Raw genomic sequence first — 6,000 nt, forward strand, 5'->3', positions numbered from 1 at the left:
TTTATTTTATTTATTTATTTCGAATTTATATACCGCACCTTCTCCCGAGGGACTCAGGGCGGTGTACAGCCAGCTAAAAACATACAATACAAACATAAAAACAATTAAAAGGATATATATTAATTTGGCCCCAATTTAAAATGACAAACCAGTTAAAAATGTTTGTAAAAAATGTTGCTGGAAAAAGAAAGTTTTAAGGGCACGGCGGAAGGCACCGAGGTCTTGAATTCTCCTTATCTCTGGGGGCAGCTGATTCCAGAGGGTAGGTGCCCCCACAGAGAAGTCCCTCCTCCTGGGGGTCACCAGCCTACATTGTTTGGCTGATGGCATCCTGAGGAGGCCCTCTCTGTGGGAGCGCACAGGTCGGTGGGAGATCATCGGTAGCAGCAGGCGGTCTCGAAGATAACTAGGTCCTATGCCATGGAGCGCTTTAAAGGTGGTGACCAACACCTTGAAGCGCATTGATCTGAAGAATTGAAGAATTGATCTGAATTGATCTTGAAGAATTGATCTGAAATGCTGCATAGCCCTAACAATTTTATAAAACTCAAGGATTTCTTTGAGAATGGAGTGGTTCAGAGAGATGGATGGATCAATTGATAGATAGATAGATAGATAGATAGATAGATAGATAGATAGATAGATAGATAGAGCAAGCTTTATTTTTGGCCCAAGCCTAAGATAAGATTTGTTTATACTTTCATATAAGTCCAGAATAAAACCACCAGACATTAATGGTGGGTTTGAATGCCCACTCCTCCTATATCTCCACATTGTTTTCTATATAACAGAAGCCTAATCAATAACATGCTACTCTTCATTTCTTTCCAAAAGATAAACTACACCTTCAAAATTATAGAGTATTCTTCCTGTAAAGTGTAACGTTCCATCTGCAGTTTACTTTTGGTATTTATGCCATTCACTGTAGAATGAATAAGCAATTTGATTCTGATTATTCACTGAAAATAATGACCCTACAGTAACAAAACAGCAGGCCCATATTTCTAACAGAAAGCATACCATGAATCTTCAACTACAAATACAGCATAATATTTCTTAAACTAATTGTTTTAAAATGCAAATGAGCTGGAGAATAATCAATGATTGCACAAAATAAATGGAACTTAATTAAATAGTCATAGTCAACAAAGGTACTTTGTTGGTCTCTTTTTGCTGGCATGGTAGGTTTATCTTCTAACTTTCTTTTAAGAAAATAATTTATATCTTTGATTATAGCTCAGAAAAAGGCCCTGGCAACAATAAATGTACGGTAAGATGTATATGTAAAACAAATGGCAACAACAAATGTATTTATGGCATCAATAAAAAAGAATCTACAAATGTTTGATTACTTGTGGACATTTTGTCCCATTGAACAGAAGCACACAATTCAAAGACACGGCATCTGTTGCCAAGCCGAGTTCCAGTTCTACTCTGGAAAGCAGCATCACAGCTAGGAAAACAGCATCATTATACATTGTCGCACATAGCATTACTTGGAAGTCATTTTACCAATCTGCAGTGTTATTTGTTGCTATTGTTAGTTAGCAAAAATAGCAACACAATGGCTGTTTTGTATTTAGGTAACCTGTGCTATTCATTTGTATTTCAGATTATTGTATTTTGCACATTGAAGAAGAGAACGCTATTATTGAGTTATAGTAATTGTGTTCTTGGCACTAGTACTCACTTATTTTGGGGAATGTAAAATATAGGTAAGGCTGCTACTTCTCTGATCACGAATCTATGGAAAACAGCACAATCCTTTATAAACCAACCTGCCTCACAATGAGATATGTAATGAAGATGCATTTGGTTGTTGTTGAAGAGACAGTGTGATAAGTTGTTAATGTTGAATATACTTTCTGGGATGAAGGGGGAAATTTCTTTTTATTACTATTTCCTTTTCCGGAGAGGGGATGACTGTTTTTACACTTTTTAATATTTCTCTTTCCTTTTTTAAAATGCATTTTGTATTAGGTTCTTGTGTATTTTATCTGTTTAATATATTTCTTAATAAAATGTATTGAAAAAATAAATACCGTAAACCAGCCTGCCTCTCAAGCAATTTCAGAAAGTATACACAGTCTTGTAGTTCATTATAAGATAAAGGTAAAGGTTCCCCTCGCACATATGTGCTAATTGTTCCCAACTCTATGGAGCGGTGCTCATCTCCATTTCAAAGCCAAAGAGCCAGTGCTGTTCAAAGACGTCTCCGTGGTCATGTGGCTGGCATGACTAAACGCCAAAGGCGCACAGAACGCTGTTACCTTTCCACCAAAGGTGGTCCCTATTTTTCTACTTTCATTTTTTATGTGCTTTCAAACTGCTAGGTTGGCAGAAGCTGGGACAAGTAACGGGAGCTCACCCCATTACGCAGCACTAGGGATTCGAACCGCTGAACTGCTGACCTTTCGATTGACAAGCTCAGTGTCTTAGCCACTGAGCCACCAGGTCCTTCCGTAGTTCATTATAGCTGGTAATAAAGTCTTTTGTTAAACCAAGCATGCTCAGCAGGACATTTTTCAAGCTCAAACCAATACACATTTTCTTGAGCCAATCTTGGAACTTGTTTCTCAATAAATGGACAATAGGATTGTGTTGTCAGATTTTTTTAAAGATTGCATTTTTCATACCATGTCCTCTTGAAACTCATTAAACTTCCTCTGTGTTTCAAACTATTTTCTCAGGCAATAATTATCTACAGTATAAGCAGGAATGCTAGTATAAATATGCCAGTAACACTAAAGAGAAACATTATGTTCATAGCTAATTAAAAAGGAAATAAAGAGAACAAGTGCTCTTTTAACTTCTGGCACTATTATATAAAGTGATTTGCTCATATTGTTGAGCATTAATTAGATTTTTAAAAAAGAAGAAACTGTGTTATTAGGACAGGCTGATGGCTGAATAGATTCTCAGCCATTATTTATATAGTTCAAAGTAGGCAACCTATTTGGACCCAATGTCCTACTTTTCTTCTCTAGATGGAGACAATAGAAGTCCTGGCCGTGATTTTGTATCACTGGGATGGGGAGAAAAATGTGGACCTTTTTTTCCTTTGGGTGAAGAGGGGGCCTTAAACCATGCAGGTATTTATTTTATTTCTTGATTTACCCAATGGAAAAAATGGGATGTCTTGTGTGTTAAGCCTATGCAAAACTTTAAACAGACATTTGCTCCTAAATATAAATTCTTATTTTTCAGTTTAGAGTTCTTTTTGTATAGACTTTGAAAAATAACTTGATGAACAAAATGTTTGCTGCACTGTAGTAGATCATATTTTAGTTATTTTTTTATTTGAAAAGTAGCTAAGACCATTCTTTGTAATAATCTAGTCCTCAGTGGAATTTAAATTCATGCTTTCTTGCTTAAACAATATTTGGTTAGAGAATTTGATATTTGGAATCGATGTGAATGTTATTTATACAATAAACAGACGCTACTCTTTGTAAAGTATTTTTGTTTTCAATACTTGTAATTAGTGTTTTTATTATTTTCCATTTCTCAGTGCAATTTACTTTATTTCTGTGTGGATTTGCTAAAGCTTTTGAACATATTATTTCCATGGAAGAAACCTTGAGTTGCTGAAATGTTAGGAACTGATTTCTCCTTCTTAAAGAACAGATACTGTAATCCTCCTTAGGGAACATTGTTCTATTTCTGTTTGGAGTCTTGTCTGTTGTATCTAGTGCAATGGGAGTAAGTGTTCTGCAAGAACCAGTGTTCTGCAGGGGTGGTATTCATTTACCTTCACTACTGTTTCACAAATGCGAGAGTGCTCTCTCTCTCTCGCTTCGATTGCACGCCCCACCTCCGTGCATGCGCAGAGCCTTCTGCAGAGTGTCAAAAACAGGACGTGATGACGTCTGGGCAGGTGGGCGAAGCCTTCCATAGCCATCACTACCGGTTCACCCAAACCGGATAGAACTGGCTGAATACCACTACTTGGTGTAATGGTTATGATGTTGTCCCAAGACCTGGAGACCCAGGTTTGAGTCTTCTTTTAGCTATGAAAACTCACTGGATGGCTTTGAGCCAATCACTCTATCAACTTAACCTATTCATACAACTCTGTTTTGGAGATAAATATGAAGGGAGATGCCAATGCCTTCAGATTCTGGAGAAGGATGGGAAATGTGTCACATAGAAAGGTAAGCCAAATGTCTAGGAATCCACCTGTTCCTTGACCTGCTATGCTATGTGAACTAAGAATGTGGCATAATCATTAGGTATAGTTCTTGGTTTTAAAAAAAACCAATCCTGGAAAAAAAAAAGAGGGTATCTGCAGATGTTCCATTGAATTATATAAGGTTTGCAAATCCTGGCATCTGTCAATCCTGGAGTTACAGTAGTACTTCAAAAGTAGTAAGGTTCTACATTTAGGCAAGGAAAACAAAATGCACAAGTACAGTATACTGTATGTGGTACCTTGCTCAATAGTAGTAACTGTGAGAGGGATTTTGGAGTCCTAGTGGACAACCATTTAAATATGAGCCAGCAGTGTGCAGCAGCTGCCAAAAAAGCCAACACAGTTCTAGGCTGCATAAACAGAGGGATAGAATCAAGATCACGTGAAGTGTTAATACAATTTTATAATGCCTTGGTAAGGTTAAGGTGACCAGACGTCCCGCTTTTGGTGGGACAGTCCCGCTTTTGAACAATTTGTCCCACATCCCGCAGCGTTTTAAAAAAGTCCCGATTTTTGGAAAGAATGCACAGCGCAGTGGTGGGTTGCTCCTGGCTGCCTCCTGAGTCCCTACAGCTGATCAGTGTTAAAAGAAAACAAATGAGTAGATCGATGCCTGCAAAAATAGAAAAAACAGCCCCTTAAAGCTTCAGCATAGGTTAATTAGCACAAGTTGATTACATCGGCTTCCCAACTCTCAGCTGATTTGCTCTCAGCTGTTTTGCTCAGGGCTCTGTAGTTGCTAGCTGCAGAGTGCTGGAGATTTTTTTCCCCTATGCTTTAAAAGCAAAACTGAAAGTAAAGCAGGGTCTTTGCTCCAACGTGGCAAAATGAGGCAGAGAGTTTCTTTTTCTTTTTCCTTTTCCTCACCAAAAAAGGTAGGTGCAAAACTGCAAACAATGGGAAATTTAGGGCAAAAGAGGAGAGTTCAAGATTTTAAAACACAAAAGAAAAAAAGCTCTATTTAACTAGGGAATTGTAATAATTGAGATACTATTAATTGTATTTTGTGTTGAAAGCAGAAATGGTTAAGTTGTGGCTTGGAGGAATATATGGGGGAAATTATTTGGTTTATTATTATTGGTAAATATAATTAATTGATTTGTAAGACATTGGATTTCATGGAAATAATTGGAATATTCATGTTCATATTGATTAATATACAAAAAAGATAGTTATATAACTAATTGATTTATATTAAAATGTTGAATTTGTATTAAACAACTGTATTACATAATTACATAATTAACCAATGTGAGGATGGATATAAAAATAGATGACAATGGGAAGGGGTATAATATAGAATAGAAGGGAAAAATTGAATTTGATTAAGATTAGAGATGAGGATGAAGGGTAATATTGGTTTTTTAAAAAAATAGATGAGGAATAAATATGGCAAAAAGGAAATATAGAAATTGTAAATTTAATTGAAATGACTAAACACTGTTTACATTTGTGAACTAGCCAAATATTCTGTTCAAAGAAATTACATTGTATGTTTGTATGTGTGTTTCTAATTATTGCTATTTATTCATATTTGTTCTCTTTTATTCTTTAAAGTTTAACAATTCATTCTTTATCTTAATATCTTTATATTTGTTTGGGGTTGGCTTTCTTCCCTTTCATCTTTTTTTTTGTACAGCAATCTTTCTCCTCAAACCTACCACCTCTCTCTTTTCTTTCCTTCTTACTTTCTCTTCCCCCCCTCTTTTTCTCCTCCCTACTTACTCTTCCTTTCTCCTTCTCCTCCTCTCTTCCTCCCTCTCTTACCCTCACTCCTACTCTAATTTCCCTTCCCTTCCTTCATCCCT

This window comes from Pituophis catenifer, unplaced genomic scaffold (genome assembly GCF_029215685.1).
Source record: "Pituophis catenifer annectens isolate HBS135680 unplaced genomic scaffold, rPitCat1.0.hap2 SCAF_7, whole genome shotgun sequence".
Classification (NCBI taxonomy): domain Eukaryota; kingdom Metazoa; phylum Chordata; class Lepidosauria; order Squamata; family Colubridae; genus Pituophis; species Pituophis catenifer.